A 17,327-nucleotide genomic window follows, 5' to 3' on the forward strand; every position below is an offset into this window, starting at 1 on the left:
ACAATTCAATAAAGTACATATTGTGAAATGACCTGTACAAAAAGAATAACAAAGAAATGATAAACGAATAAAACGAGTGGGAACTCATATCATACTCTAATTTGGTTCCAGCCTATCCATTCCTCCGAAATATTGCTGCATGAAAGGTCCGGAATGACCAAATTAGTCGGGTGAAAGTTTGTTGCCATGAACTCTGGAGGACAATAATGCCAAGAAAGCCATCTTAATCTGAAGAGAAGATTACTGAAGTCTCCAACAAGATGTCCCCCACCAATTCGAAAGAACCTCAGGTATGGTAAATTGGCCAATACATCCCGCGTTACAATATCTCGACGATATCCTAATGACAGTGCTTCTATATTCCTGCTTCCCTGACAATGGAAACGCCAAGAAGTCAACATGTGAAGGTCCAAAGCAAACAATTACAAGCGCTAATAGCGATTAAATATTTCCATTTGTAAGAATAGTGAACGAAAATCACAGGAAAATATGTTGTTATTCCCTTTTTGTACCTCTTTCTGGTTCAGAATATTCAGGGCGTCTTCATGATGCCACACTCTGCTACACTCGCAGGGATCTTTGAAATTCTCTTGACGAATGATTTCTCTTCCTAGGTCCCGCACTTGGTCATGCATCCAAAAAGTATTGTCATCTTTGACTTTTACCAAGGACATGAGAAAGAGGACTTCAATAGCATCGTGTGGGCAATATCCACATCCATCCCACATGTAGAAAGGGTATGTTTTCTCCTCATTAACAAAAAAACAAGCTATATCTAGAAACACTTGCTTTTATGATTCATCTAACCTATCGTAAGTTATCATCAATTTCTTTTGGACTTCCATGGGAGGAGCTTTTTGTAGCTTCTTCCATGTGTCTATCCATAATGCTTCAGATTTACAAGAAAGGGATGAGCCTATGACCTCAAGAGATATAGGAAGCTTTCCCAAAGTGGAGACAACTTTTTCTGAAAGAGAGACATAATGATGTGGGGGCAAATCTCTTCTAAAAGCATGCCTATAGAAAAGCTTAAGAGCGTGATCAAATTTCATTTCTTGCACTTCGTAAGACGAAACATTTGCAGGCCTTTTTACAAGCCCTCCACTCGTCGGTTCTCCGTCAATGGCTAGGACCCGTTGGTTCCTAGTAGTTATGATAATCCTACTACCGGAACCGAACCAACTACCTTTTCCTGCTAGGCTTTTGAGTTGCTCTATCTCATCCACATCATCAAGAACTATAAGAACTTTTTTTTTGCAAAGTACTCTCTTAATCATGTTGATCCCATCATCCACATCATGAATTTTATCGACAGAACGAGAATCTAAGAACTTGGATAGCAATTGTTTTTGCAAATATAATAGACCATGGCGTTGTGACGACTCTCGGATGTCCGAAAGGAAACTGCATCCGTGAAAGCTAGAAGACAATTCGTTGAAGATGACCTTGGCAAGTGTTGTTTTGCCAATCCCGCCCATTCCGTGGATACCAAGAAATTGAACGCTATTAGATTCCACATCTAACATTTTCATTATAACTTCCACACGATCAGCAACTCCGACTAGATGATCAGGCACATTCATGTATCTGACTTTCAACTTAGTCAAAACAGTTTGAACTAAAGATTGAATCAGATCTCCGTGGCTGCCATAACGGAACAACCACGTTAGTGATAACTTTTATATAGTAAAAGTACTCTATACCTGACTTGATCGCCCTCACATGAGCAAATTACGCAAAAAAATAAAAATAAAAAAATAAATCTAGAGGACGAACTTCAGTACCCATCATATGAGAGTTGAAAAGTTTAAGACACTTACCCTTCATCTTTCGTCAAGTTCCATCCCTTTGTCTTGCCCACCTCAATGAGAGCCTTCTCCCACGACATTTCTTCAATGCAAAACATCCCCTGGAGCTCTGAAAGAGCTTGGCAATATAAGTTCATTTTCAGCTTGACATCTTCAGGTTCCACATCCAAAAAAATGGGCAGAATCTCTGTCCCCATTCGATTTCGAGGTGTACTCGACCATGTATGCGAGCTCTCGGAGGCACCAATGACTTGGAGCATAATTCGTGGAGAATATGGGAACGTACAACTTGGAATTCTCAATTGCTTGCAGAAGTGCAGCACCAATTTCTTCGCCAACATGGAGGGATTCACTGTCCCTAAAGACAAGGATCCTGGCACCAACCATGCCATGGTAAAGACAATCGGTAAATCCATGGCGGGTGTCAGCTCCTCGAAAACTTAGAAAGACCTCATACGAAGATCCGGACGATGCCCGTGAACTCATCCCCTTCTCCATTGTAGGATCTCTAGACACCACAGATGTCAAATGCTTTCTTTCTCGCAGGAAAGTTTACTTTGGGTATGCTTGGATCTGAGCGTGGCCTCTCAATAGAAAGGAAATGAAGCCAGTCGTGCTAAAAAAAATCGGAGAGCAGTTTTTTATGGAGATGGCCTGCCTAGTTCGGGCGGCGGCCATATAGGATGAATGTATTTGATTAAAATATGACTCCGCAATGTCATGGAATCGTAATGGCGCTCTTTCTTGTCAAATCGGATAACGTAAGGACATATGATATCACATATTTAAACATAGTGAAGATTATATCCTACACACTGAATGTTCTGAGTATATACGTAAAATTCGATAAATCATTGAACACGTCAATCAAGATTACATAAAATCAAATAAAATGTATGTCGATCAAGCCTGAGGACAGCTAGTAAGTCTCATCTGGCCGGAAAAAGAAAAATTAGTAAGTCTGCATCACTAGTCACTGATTATTTGTCTTGGTCTTTTATTATGGTGTAAGTGTTATTCTTTATTATATCTTAATTAGAGCTACGTTACTTGGACGGAACCTTGGGATAGTGACATACTCCATAAGATTAACAATCAGTAATTGCCTTTTAAAAATAGGTTGTGGGTAACGACGGAGAAACAATTCAATGTGTCCCGACGTTTCACATGTTTCTTCTGGAATGCAGCCAACACTCGAAAGACTATGGAAACTTGTTACGATTGTGACAGAATGACAAACAAGAAGAATAATTAAATGTGTGGAGATAGCTTAGCCACATTTTTCTCCAATTATCAAAAAAACCTGTTATCTATGACTCCCTCGAGGTAGTCTAACGAACAGTTTTCAAAATTCTTCCATACTATTACCTAATAATGGATTGATTAGCAAAGTTCTCAATGGAAATTATTTTGTTTAGTAGTCATGTAAACATGAGGAGCTGGAAATTCTTATTACAAAATTAAAAATTGCTACTGGATTATCTCAATTTTTTTTAAAAAAAATTAGTAGAAGGTAATGGGAGGGGCGGTGTATACTCATATTTAGATTAATCCTGATTGGGTCAATTATCTGGAAAGCGCACAACTACTTCCAAGTCATGGTTATCAGGTAAATCTACTTCATAGCGTGAGGGGGAGGGCAAGCAAGTCAAAGTCTGTCACCATCTTTCTTGCTTAGTTTCAATTACCAAATACTCTTTTTCCAACCAGAGAAAGGTATACAAAACCTACTCCCAAAAAAAAAAAAACCCGAAAAAAAAAAGACTCTAGTCAACGTTCGACCTTGGAGTGCTTCTAATTCTTCCCTTGAATTTCCTCGAAGGTGTGTAATTTGAGGTAATCACGTACCCGCTCGTCTATGATTAAGGCAAGACGAGACTGGCCATTTATGGTAAAAAATCGTATATACTTAATTGATATACAATGTGACGGAAAAAATCAATCACATCACAATAATTACAGGGGAATTTGTGTTTTTTTTTTCGTGAGATTCAGTTTTGAATTCTAGCAGTTTTTCTTAGGTGTTTCAAGAAATCTAGATATTGGAAAACACTACATAAACCCAACTGATGATACACATCCAACTCTTCAATGGTAACATTTATGTTCCCGGAACAACTTTTGGAACAAAAACATTTTTTTCTGTTTTTGTTCCCGACAACGATTTTTGGGAACAGAAACCGTTTGGTAATCGCATAAAGTTTTTGTTTCCTGAACAAAAAAAAAAGAAAAAAAAGAAAAGAAACGCGTTTGGTAATTGCAAAAAAATTGTTACTAATTTTTTTTATTTAATTAAGGGGACTATATATATTAAAATAAAGATGTCTTTATCTTTTTAACTTACTAAATCAAATTAAATCTCATTTGTTCAATTTACTAAATCAAATTAGATCAATATATTTATAAGTAATTTATGCACGATTTATCAAACTACAATATGGACGAGATCAACTATAAAAAAAAAAAACACTAAAAGAGAAGACGAATTGAAATTGGACAACAAGAACATTAAATATGTTTTCTATAAATAGGAAAAATTACAGTTATGAGTCACATGTAAATGTTCCCAAGTAGTTAAAAAATATGATTTCTTTTAAAAGGAAACCTCTAGAAAAATATTAATTGCACTTTGAGTGAAACCGGAGATTAAAATACAAAATATTTATGCATTTAGGTCCTTTCAGTCCAATTGAGAAATTTTTCCAAACATGATGACTGAAATGAGATTTAAGGTATCAAAGTCTCATGTCATGACTTCAAAAGTAAAATTGTTTTAGCTAAAATGATTTAAAATGAAATTTTTTAGTCAATTTAGGATTATGTTCAATGAAGAGGCATGTGGTCCCAAACTGAATTTTTAAAACTTTAAGAGGCCAAAATGAAAAGGAAATTAAAATATAAATAAGGGCTATTTTTGTGCATTTTTATGACCATGAATACTATTTTTCCTATTTTTGGCTATTTTTATAATTAAAATAAATCCGAAAAATGTCAAAACTTACAAAAAATATTTTTTATTCAAAAAATGGTTCCTAAGGCGAGGCCAAAGCTTCCAAGGTTGATTTTTTAAATTTATGAATTGTTTTGGTGTTTTTAATTAATTTTTTTAAATAAAATGATAAAAAATAAGGTGTCAACATCGTGCAAGAACAAAAAAGAAGAGAGTGTGTTCAAAAACAAAATTGTTCCCAATTGTTTCTAAAAAAGGTTCCAAGTGAGTTTCTAAAAAGTATTTCAGGAATACGGAATCAAGTTTTTTTTTCTTATTTCTACTCCAAAAGTATTTTTGTTTCTTATAAGTGCTCTCAGAACACTTTGGGAACACTTCTTTTACCGTATGTGTTTCTTAGGCGTTACCTTACGCAACCTAAATTACTCTTAGGCTGCGTTTAGTCATTGAGATTTCTGGTCGGGATAGGATTGGATAGGATATGATAAGAAATCTAGGGATTTGGCCATATCCTATCCATCATTTGGTGGACTACGGATTTAAAGTCGGATATTCTCATATCCTATCTTATCCCGCATTTGGTAGAAACCGTATATCAATATAAATAACATATATACCTTATGTGATGCTATGAAATATTCCGATCTTATTACTATACATTTTATTAGATTTTCATACACATTTTATTAGATTTTCAAACCTCTTTGCAAAAAAAATAAATAAAATGAAAATAGAAACAAATGAGACACGAAAGTTAGTTTTTATATGATGGATAAGAGAAATCCTATCCGACCTTATCCTACCCCCTCCCCTAGGATTTTTTTATCCGGGTTATATCCCACTATATCCAACATTATACTATCCGGAACACCTACCAAACACGGGATAGGATAAAACATATTATATCTCGAGTTTTATACGGATGACTAAACGCAGCCTTATTGCTTGAATTGCATATGTGGCCTGGTCTTTGAAATAAAATGAAGAAGAATTTGAACAGCAAGTGAAGTTCGAGGAAATGTTGATACTATGAAAGTAAATCAAACAAACTTAAATGAAACTGCATGAAAGGTAGAGTGTTTGTAGACGCTCAAATGAAACAAGAAATTCATACCTAGAAAATTCATTGTGATTGGAGCGCTTGAAACTAAACCGAAGTTGAAAGGCCTTCATTGACAGAAACGAAGTGCAAAAGGTGATCAAAATTCGATGAAGCTTTGGCATTATTTGAGCGTACCTCCTTCTTCTTCCTCTTGAATCTCTGTCTATTTTTGTAGCCTAATGCGCAGCAGAAGTCAATTTCTCTTAATGTCTCTCCTCCATTGTACGACATTTCTAAGAAGGAGCATAGCTCCCTTTTCCATTGCTCACGTCTCGGAGAAACTCGGACTGCTCTGTAACTGTTTCTGAGCTATTGTTCCATAGGCGAATCAAGTTTCCAGGACGACAAAGTTATTAATTGGCGAAGTCATATGCCGAGCTTTTCGACCTACTCTTTACATCCCTTATCTTCAAAATGGGCCGTACTTGTTACCAATATCGGTCTCATAGGAAAACCTGCTTCAGACCGTCCAAGCTCAACTTCAGGAAAAAAGAAACCAAAAAACAAAAGAACCACAAGAAGTCCGACATTCAAAGTCCTATTCCGAGAGCGTGCGAATCCAAATCGATACGTGCTATGATCACACTTCACTGACTGTCACTGTTGTGCAACTCCTCGCAGCAGTAAATTGCGGAACATTCTAAACCCAAATTCGAGGTGTAACTCAAACTCTCCAACGAGCCGCAATCGTAAATCCACAACTTCTTTAAAGACTCTAAGTGGTTTAGACCTTCCACGCTTCTTAGCTTTGGACATACTCCAACTGTGAGCTCCCTTAGCCTTTTCAATTTCGAGAGTTCTTACATCCTTTCCATGGAACTGCAGTCCAAGACCTTAAGGAAGCAAAGGGATCCCAATTCTTCAAGGCCGCGAATCTCGACTTGCAGCTTGCATCCACACAGATGTACCTCTTGTAGATTCTTCAAATGTGACAGATCAAGTACTTCTGGGAGGAACTCACACTGAAACATCATCAAATATCTCAGTCTTTCCATTTCCAACTGAAACAGCGTTTCCAGATTTACAAACGTGCAGTTTTCCATTTGGAGGACCTCCAACTCTGCATCAAATATACCGGAGAATTCCGGCATCAAGCAACTAAATAATTCCAAGGTTGACAAGTTTTTCAAATTGGAAATGTCCAGCGATCTAGTCGTCACCAGATGTCGAAGTCTAACTCTCTTAAACTAGATGGGAGCTGAGGGAGGAATTGCACGCTTTCGCACGACAATCTCAGTGTTTCCAGCAGAAGTAGAGTACTGATGCTAGTGGGAAGAGCAGTGATACTCTCCAGCTGATCTGGCATGTCTTCGCCAGGATAGATGTTGGTATCGGTGGCCCATCTCAGACAAGTCAAACTTGGGGAAGTTCCGGCAACTTTTTAAGCTCAAGACATGGTTCCAGATTAAGTGTTTGGAGATTAGAGAGGCGACTCATTGGGGTTAATATTCTGGCGCCTAACAAGTTTAGGAGACTCAAATAGGACAGTTTCCCAATTTCTTCAAGAATTTCGCTGGTCACGTTGCAACATTGGCTAGCGTCTAACTCTTCAAGTTTCTCCACTAGCCCGATCACACATGGTAATTTTGTTATCCATCTTATATGCCTCATCCTAAATACTGTCTGTTGCTTTAAATTGCCGATTGAATCAGGTAGGTGACCAAGATATGTCCATGATAAATCCAACTCGACTAATGATTGTAATTGACGAACCGAGGCTTGAAGTTCCTCTATCTTCGTACACCAACATAAATTCAAACGCCTAAGTTTCACCAGCCCTCCAATCGAGTATGGCAGTTTGCTGATCTCCGAATATTTAGAGTAATCTACCGTATGAGACATGAAAAAGTTTAAAAAAAAAAAAAAGTTACTTCTCTTCAAAAGTTGACTTCTAGAGCAAAAGTGTTGCTATGCGCGCCCAAGTCACCAACAATATAATTAATTTATTAATATACATAATTTATAAGTAACCTCTTGCAAATTTTACAAGGAAGTTAAGTATATTCTAGATTGTCAACATTGTGGAGAATTTAACAATGTTAGTTATGATGGCAAGATGTTGAACATTTCTCTGGTTAAGTCTAGCCGTTGCCTTTTAAGTTATTTACCAAAATGTCGTGCTCGTTCTGCAGTTACCAACCTTAAATTTTGCAATAATTGATTACCTTTTACATGTGAAGAAATATCAACTTCAACTTGGGTGAATCAGTAACTCTTTTTTCCCGTTAAGCTTCAATTATGGTTATCAACTCTTGTTTGATTTCTCGATTACGAATTTATGGTAACAACTTTGTTGTAATCCTCCAAAAGGTGATTTACAGGAGTGGGTTTAACAGTATTTTACATGGGGAATGGACAGTTCCCATGTCGAGGTGCTCGCTCTCACTCAACAAGGGTTCTCCCAAACCGTCATGGTGCACAATAGAAAATTAGATTTGAGATCTATCTAGATGAAGTCGCCACTAACCTATTCGGGACCGTTTATGAGCCTTTCTACGAAAAAGAGAGATCTAGGGACGGAACTTGATTACGCTACTGTTTAAGTAGCACCAATTTGGTTACGAAACTTATCTTGCTACGAAAAACATGAGCCGTGCGGCCTTTTTAAGTTTGAACACCCAAAGTACGTTCCCATAAGTGTTAATGAATGTTTTTTTTTCTTGTTTTTTGCAGTGGAAACAAAAAAACACTTCAATCAAACATGTAAGATAAAGGTCGTATCCAAATCACGATAGCCACAGGAACACATCAAAGTGATATGAAGTGAAATAAAGTAAAGTGCGAGAAAGTAAACTATATACAAGTCAGGCCAAGTATATACATGACCTCGTTATTAAATCCCGAACAAGAACCGTAAGCTAAGCTCAAAACATCACATCCATCAAGCACGAGGAAAAAACAAACAAACGGAATATAAAGTGAAAAAAAGTAAAACCCGATGCGGTGTCGGGCAAAGAATACCCATGGCCTCGTTATTGAGCCTCACTACACGAGTGCCATGAGCTAATTCAAAACTACTAACTCTAAAGAGACCTATTTATCATCTGCATGTGTATCCGTTATTCAAGGTAAACTATGCTAAGCTATACTAAATGACATGCAATAAAACCTATATTTAAGCAAGCTTAAGAATTATCCAATTAGCATCTAAATCAGCCCATGATCCCTCAAAATCACATTCAATGGTCTCTTACAGCAATTTATGTTATCACCGCTTCGCCCATGCAATCGATGATTAGATATGTCCTAAATTACTGGGGAATCAACTATATATTAGCACTTCATTAGGGGACATTGACATAGGTTCAAATGAGCCTGGGATCAATTCATGTCCAACGAATGACCAGCAAAGAAATGGCAATAACGGCCCATATCCCTCAAATAAAGAGCATGTAGATACATCGCGCAGCAAGATTTCAACATATACTAGACAACGTACATGAGATGTGAAGGTGACAATATTTACTTCCCTCTCATCCCAAGGCCGAGCAATGAATAGAAAGGTATCATGAGATATAAATTGTTTCGACACAGACAATGATAGTCATCATTTATCAATGTGACTAATTATGACATGAAGTAAATGAGCGAAGAGCAAATGGACGTCAAAGAGAGAAGTTCTCCCGCTCGGGCATAAGGAAAGCAAGATCGGACACAATCGAATAAGTCTGAATGCATTCATGGCAAAACTGAAGGTATTAAAATCCGAATCAAAATCACACATGGTAAGCTCGAAACACACGAAACATGCCTTTTCTATAGTGCAAATAAATGTGATAAGGTCAGCAAAATGAGTAGGAGAAGGCTCTCAGGCAAGCGACATAACAATAGCATGAACCAATCAGATGCAACTCCAAACTACATAGGGAACTCTCAGCCTACAATCAACATATCAGTACGCTGATGCAATACACTGAACGATTCAGTTCAGCCACAATACAAGGACATGATCATTACGGGGATTCAGCAAATTTTACAAAACGACTAAACAGGATCAGTTCAAAAATAAGCAAACAAATATAGGAATCAATTCGGTTCATATGAACTTGAAAACACATCAGGATCAATTCAATTTTATACATGAGGTTCTTGGCCAGCATTACATAATTGAACAAACGTGGATCTAGTTCAGAAATTTGATCAAACGAATGATAGATACCTCGGCCAACATGATTTTTGATGAATAACATCCTTCTAAATAGGCCTACATGACAAAATTCCATCCACAATGTAGTAGCGAAGGAAATTCTCCGCCAAAGCCTGCATCGAAAATGGAAACACACGCTGATCTAGTTCAGGCATTTCATCAAATAGGTGATAAACATCAGAGGAGCGTAGGTGCAAAAGTAAAGCAATGATTCACATCCAGATTATCACAAAGGCAACGCAGCAAGTTCAGATCATTAATAGAGCCCCACTCGCAAAAGCCGATTTTCACACAGGCAGTAGCTAGAGCTCTCTCGGCCTCTGCTTCGTATCTAAAATAACAAGAAAACAGAGCATATGTTCTCTAATTGAAGGGAGACTGATTACCTGTGGGTGCAAGGAAATGAGAAGTTCGAGGAAATGCAGATGCTATGAAAGAACACGCTGGACGGAAACTCTATGGTTATAACAAACTCCTTATATCCCTCATCTTCAAATGGGCTTCCAATCTTCATGGCTTGTACTTGATCCCACTGTTTTTCATGGAAAAACTGTGACGCCCCGCTTCCCTTACGAGCACGTACATCCATAACACGTCGTAAGTGCTATCCCAGGATACTCTTCATGTACGGCGAATGAAAGGAAACTCGCAAGCGAGAAGCGAAAGAAAATAAACCCAACTCCAGTCCATCGTCTCACTACATCCACTTAATGAGATACGGGGAAACTAAAAGACTTTATCCATAAAAAAAAATGCAAATAGATAAATACATACATGTCCGTACAAACGATACCACAAAAACAAAGAAAAACTAACAATATACACAACCGAGGTCACGGAGACAAGACGGCAAACCAAAAATGAAACCACCAGGCCCTAACCTAACACCGTCTCTAACAAAAAGTAGCATCAAAGTCGACCAACAGCAGAGACTCTAGAAAGTACTAGTGTCCTCAGCTTGGCTCGCGTCCTCGTCAGGAACATACTCGGAGGAAGACTCCAACCGCACTTCGATTGAATCCTCGTCCATCTCATCGTCTTCCGAATCCGAAATTTCTATTACTTCTATATTTTCCTCTCTCATTGGTTCTTTTTCAGGTATATTCCTTGAACCTACAGTGGACACTTCGACTTCTATCTCATCCCTGGTAGGGTGGCACCAAGAAGGTACAACCCCTTCTGGCACATCTTGGGGCCTTAATTGTTCGGATACGACCCCATTTACTCTACGAAACCATGCCTCGAACCTATGAGGCTTATAAGATGCTCCAGGCTCATCTATCCATACCACGATCGTCCTTCTAATATATACTACATCTCCACCTTCAGGAAACTCCTCAATGTACCTAGTCATTTCTTGGGGTTCACCCAATCGGACAGGTAACATCTTCAATTTCTAGGATCTGAAAAAGAAAGGTCCCACGACGGGGTGAGATTTACATCTCGGTAAGGCAAGTCCTACCCCTAGGTTAGACCGACAGTTCATTCAGACAAAAACAACATAAGCTCAATATGCATAGTAACGTGATGCATACAACAACTATACAAAGCACATGCATAACAATAAGTATCAATTACTCAATCATGGCAATATGTCTCATCATTTACTTAAGACGATGCACATAACCAAACCAAGCCACGCCTTCCTTTCTTTCCACCTTCATTCGATTCAAGCCCGCGTGTGAAACGCCTCAGGCTAGGTTCGCGTATTTACGCATCGGACCGTCTCATCGATAAAACCCACGTAAAATGTCTCGGGTTTTCAAAATCATCTCGGGCCCGTGTCGATACATCATAATTTCCGTCCCGCGTCACTTACGCATCGGGACGTTGGCCATTTCCACCCCGCGTCTTTACGCATCGGGGTACCACAATTTTTCAAGCATGCCAGCAATTCATCATACTCATGACTTCAAATTCAAATATAGTTCACCCATAGAGCCAACAATAAAAGGCATGTGAGAACATAAATTTCCAACAAGCAAGAGGCAATCAATACATATCAAGGCTATTCAATGAGTCTTTAAGCAATTGGCACAACGCGAAATCACATATCAAACAACATCACCGTAACTCACCAAAATTTGCACAATCCTCATCGTATTCACCCAATTGAACCTAATCGTTCTAGCCAAGGTATAAGAACGTGACGCCCGGGGAAATTTGGCCTATGTAAATTTGCCCGAATTCAATAAAAAGGGAGAGAATTGAATTTTAGTCGGTGCAAATTTTTGGATCGCAAGGACGTAAACGACAAATTTGGACGAGTCCCGAAATGTCGTTCGGTTTCGATTGGGTCTCGAAACCGTGGTCGCCGCGACTTAGGATTTTTAATCCTCGCGCCTAAAATTTTCCGGACCGAACCTAGCCCGTGAAAATCCAAATTTCAGTCCTAATCGATTGAGCCAAAAATCCAACCAGTCCCGATTTGTCAAAATACGTAACCGCCCTTGGATATTATACATATAAGCCAAAAACCATTAATTTTGAGTGACATGTGGGCCCCACCCATTCAAACCCGATCAGCCCCTAGTCAAACCCACGTGACTTTTTCTCTCTCTCCTCCCCTCCTCTCTTTCCCGTCCGCCTCTCTCTCCTCTCGTGTTGTGCGCGACCCCCTCCGTAACCGAAGACATCCTCTTCTTCCTTGGTCATTTTTGTGCGACCAACACCCCAACCACCACCACGGACCTCCAGCCACCTCCGCCCGCCGCTCCGCCTCCGCCTCGGCCGCCGTTCGCCGCCGCGAGCAGCCAGCAGAAGCCCCCGGCGTCCCTCGCTCTGTTTCGGGTTCGGGGCTGCCCAAGCTGCGCCGGCCGCCCCGAGCCCGCTTCCGACCGCCACCTACCACCATCCCATCTCCCTCTCTACCTCCGAAGCCACCCCACCGCCATGAGCCGCCGCAGAGCCGCGATTCAGCCCCAGAACAGCCCCGGCGACCCACCCGCCCTGTTTTTGCGTCGCCCAACCACCGCCTCCGTTCCGGCGCCCTCCGGCCGATTCCGGCCACCCCAAACCACCCCGAGCGACCACCCTCGACCCCACATCTTCCCCCAAGGCCACCGGAGGTTGGTCGCAGCCCGTAGAGCTCCGAACAGCCCGGAGATCACCTCCCCGTTTTTGAAACCGCCCCTGTTTTATCGCACCGGTTTTGTGCAGCTTGGAACCGCCGCCTCCGGCCACCTATCGCCGCCACCAGCGCCACCCACAGCTCCCCCGGAGACCCCCCGACGTTGGCCAAGCTTTTCCCCAACTTTGGACGCCCGGAACCCCTCGGAACAGCCCGTTTCCCCCGTTGTTACTGCTGCCCTTTTTCTGCCCGGCATCTGTTCACGCCGGCCGGTCACTGTTCCGGCCAGCTCCGGCAACCGGCCGCCAACCCCGAGCCCCGTGCCGCTGTCCCGAGGTGTCGCCAAGTCTTTGGCCCGCCTTTGACCAAATTAGAAGCCCGGAGTTAAGTGGATCGGGCCGTGTTTCGTCGTCGCCGTCGGGCCGGGCCGAGTTCGCGTCGCCGCCGCTCGAGTTGAGACCGCCCGAGCTTTTAAATTTGTGAGTTAGCCTCTAACTCTTGGTTAGGACGCTAATTGCGTTCGGATTAGATTAATTAGATTATTAGGTATTTAGGTAGCTCGATTAGGGCCGGTATAGGTTAGAAACTTGGTTTAGGTTCGATGGCCCTAATTGGTTAAGTTAGTCTAATTAGTTAGGATTCTATGTCTAATTATATTAGATTGATTGATTGATCTCGATCGTTTGCATTGATTGATCGCGAGCGAGCGATAGGTCAGAGACGAGTGCGCAATTGGAATTGAAATTGGGATTAATAATCGACGGGCTGCAATTGATTAATTTAATTATTGAATTATTGGCCGTGAGTGCCGGTTTGGTTGTTGATTGCCGTGGGGGTCCGATTAGAAGTTAATCGCCCCAAATTGCCCGGTGTGTCGGTCGATTTAAATTGCGCATTCATGTGACCACGTATGAGATAAAATTGCATGTTTTTGCACGAAACGGCCTTGGGCCAAGTATTTGAACATGCGAGTATGAGCATTCGACCTAAATCCAAGAAATGAACTCGGGCTGGTTGTCGGATGTGCTTGAGTGGTCATATGATGGGTGTAAACCGTGCCGGTCGTACGGGATCCCGACAAGTTCGCACCGTGCCGGTCGTACGGAACCACACGACTTGTCGAAGCACGTCGGTCGTGCCCGTGCCGGTCGTACGGATCACACGAATTTTCGGATGCCGGTCGCGGCTTGTGACGGACCGACGCTCCTTTTTGGAATGCCTGTCTGCTATGCCGTGCCGGTTGCACGGGATACATAGCTTTCGGTCGCCGTCGCCGGAAGTAAGGGACGATGCTCGGTCCCGCCAGTAGACACTGCCGGTCGTAGTGTTGGGGCCACACCGGTCGTGTGCGCCAACCACGCCATTCGCGTGGGTCACCGATTAATAAATGGACTACGTGTGGTGTCCTGTGCATGCAAGTGCTGTAATGCTTTGCAGTGTGTTGAATCGGTTTGGTTGGTTGAATTGTTAAGTCAAGTCCGCATTGCATTATGTGTGGCCCGGAGGGTAAGCTTGCATGTGGTTGAAATATCCGTTCCGTGTTGATGTGGCTGCTTATTAGGGTGTTCGAGCGAATCAACGTCCTAACCGAGCTTAGGCGTTGGCTCACCGAGATTAATTTCTCACCCCGTCGTGGTAACAATTTTCGGGCGGTGATGGAGGCCGTGGACGCCGATCTTGGAGGAGTGTGGTAGGATTTTTGGGAGTAGACGAAGGATTAACCTTACCCGACCCCGTGTCTTTTGAGGTCTTAGTGAGCCGCCCCGAAGTATGGGGTTGTATATATTTTCCGTAGCTCAAGAGGGTTAAAATTCGTCCGCTTTGATTGTTTAATGAAACTGTTTTTGTGAATTGACGGTGTTGAGTTTCCTACTATGCTATCCCATTGTTTTGATTGTTTGGGGAGATTTGCACGTTCCGCATGCGTCGTAATTTCGTAGGTCGATAGCTTACCCGGGACGCTATCATTCATGACCCGAGGCGAGTAAGGTAGGGATGTCGCGAGCTCGAGAGTCGGGGCGTGACATCCCCGCCCAAGGTGGTATTAGAGCAAGGTCAGCCTGATCCATCCGGTCATTGGCCGGGAGTGATAAGGAGCGATTGAGATTGGGATAGTTAGTGGGTTAATAAACGTTGTGCATGTGATCGTTGATTTCCGGATTTAAGTTGTGGGGCTGCCTTCTGACCGCGCTTTGCTCTGGGGTATGCGGGACTCCGTAATTTGCCCGCAAAATGAGCGCACGTGGTAGAAGAGCACCCCGAGGACCCCGGACTAGGCCTGTCGGGCCGATAGGGGAGATTCTAGAGGAAGAAAGAGCGCCGCGCGCTGCAGAGCCGATTGGGCAAGAGCCGACTATGGCTGGGATTCTCCAAGCACCGGGAGCCATTGGAGACCTTATGGGGCAGCAAGTAAGAAACCGGAATGCTACCGCCGCTGGCGAAGTACCACGGGGAAACGTGCCAGTTGGAGCAGCAAATGTTGGACATCAAGCACATAAGTTAGTGGAACAATTTCTGAAATTGAAGCCGCCCAAGTTCTCTGGGAGCGGAGACCCTGAAGCTGCTACCTCGTGGATCGAGGAGTTAGAGAAGGCGTTTGCCCCGCTGAGGTGTACCGAGGAGGATAAGGTCACTTTGGCCGTTTATCAATTGCAGGGGAATGCGAGTACATGGTGGAGAGCTTCTAAGGATAGAGTCTTTCTTGAAGGTACGGTTCCGGCGTGGAATGCCTTCGTGGAGACCTTTAACGGAAAGTACTTCTCGGACATCGCGAGGGAACAGAAGATGGCCGAGTTCCTTCGCCCGCGTCAGAATCAGCTGTCGGTGGATGAATATGAGGCGAGATTTGCTGAGCTGTCAAAGTATGCCCCAAGAATGATAGAGGACCCCGTGGATAGGGCAAGAAGATTCCGGGATGGGCTGAAACCGGAGATCAAGAGCGTGTTGGTGCCGCTCAACCTGAAGGATTATGACGACCTGTATGAGAGGGCGCAGATGGTAGAACGTGATCCGGCTGAAAGGGCTGCTGCAACCGGATCGCGGTTTGTACCCTCGCACTGAAGGGACATTCGGCAAGGAAAGAGGCCGATGCCTAGTGGTAGACACCACATCCCGCCCAACAGAAGAGGGGCGATCAGCAAGCCGATGTTCCGCCAAGATGGAGCATGTCACTTATGCCGCCAAAGGCATGGACCCGGTCCGTGCCCGTTTAGAGGAGGGGCATGTTTTGGATGTGGCCGGTTTGGTCATCAAGTGAGAGACGCCCCTGAGAGACACAGCGGAATAGGCCACAAGGGGAACACTGGAGGAAAACGTATCACGGGATCTTGGGAATCGGTCCCAAGCATAGAGATAGGATGACGTTCGTGGTAGAATATCCTGGCTATAGGTTAGCTAGGACTAGTCGAGATAAGAAGAACTTTTGTTAAACTCGACTTACGCATATGAGTTGTAATAAGGTGACTGGTACTTTTATGGATTACGAAAGTTTGAACTCGTGCTGTATCTTGATGGTTTCAGCTATCAACTTCCGTCAATACTTCTGGTTGGTAAAATGATTAAGCTACGCAAGAAAGCTAGCGAGAATCATGAAGTTTTAAGCTTGAATTAAAGCTGATAGAAGTAGTGGGATGAACAGTTCTTTTAAGGATGGGAAAATAGCGGGACTTTATGATTGAAATTTTGGGTTGTTATAGATCAAGCCTTGGAAGGCAAAGATTCAGCTTGAGTCGTGGGAATCAATGAGTATCCCATTTGAAGGGATTATGGATATGGAATTGGAGTAACCGATACTCGTAGAGTATGAGTCCGAAATTGGTGCGGCATCTCCATAAGTTTAAGTTATTGATTTTGGTTGATAGCCTCGATTGATGAGGTAAGTAGTGCAGAGGCATCTCGAGATATCGATACACGTTATAGGATTGGTAATGAGCTAATAACTACCGCTACCATAGCGGGGCTTGGCAAATGAGGACACTATTGATCGGAGAAGGCTCGGGATTTTTCTCTCGCAGTGTGGTCATTAGTGACGCCCTTAAGAAGGTCAATGAAGTAGGCGTTCTTACTAAGATGGCGCAGAGAATGACATTTGAGAAGAAGGTCACTATTTGTAACATGAATTATATGCAGAATCTGGCCAACAAGAAGCTATGTCGAGCACACAAAGATGGTTCAACCATGTATCCACTTAGAGAGGATTCCAAAGGGCATACCTCTTTGAGGCTTGGCCAAGCTGTCCATTGCGGGATTAT

At 42.4% G+C, this 17,327-nt stretch overlaps 1 long non-coding RNA gene across 1 annotated transcript; it reads right to left on the reverse strand.

Annotated features, from left to right (window-relative positions):
- Nucleotides 1-9,839: 9,839 nt before the first annotated feature.
- LOC125315383 lies at nt 9,840-10,457 on the reverse strand. The gene is made up of 2 exons (XR_007198623.1): nt 10,394-10,457; nt 9,840-10,120 (listed from the first exon to the last, which is right to left on the reverse strand). It is a non-coding gene; the product is annotated as an uncharacterized LOC125315383 (long non-coding RNA).
- Between the last annotated feature and the right edge of the window lie 6,870 nt (nt 10,458-17,327).

This window comes from Rhodamnia argentea, chromosome 6 (assembly GCF_020921035.1).
Source record: "Rhodamnia argentea isolate NSW1041297 chromosome 6, ASM2092103v1, whole genome shotgun sequence".
In the NCBI taxonomy this organism is placed as follows: domain Eukaryota; kingdom Viridiplantae; phylum Streptophyta; class Magnoliopsida; order Myrtales; family Myrtaceae; genus Rhodamnia; species Rhodamnia argentea.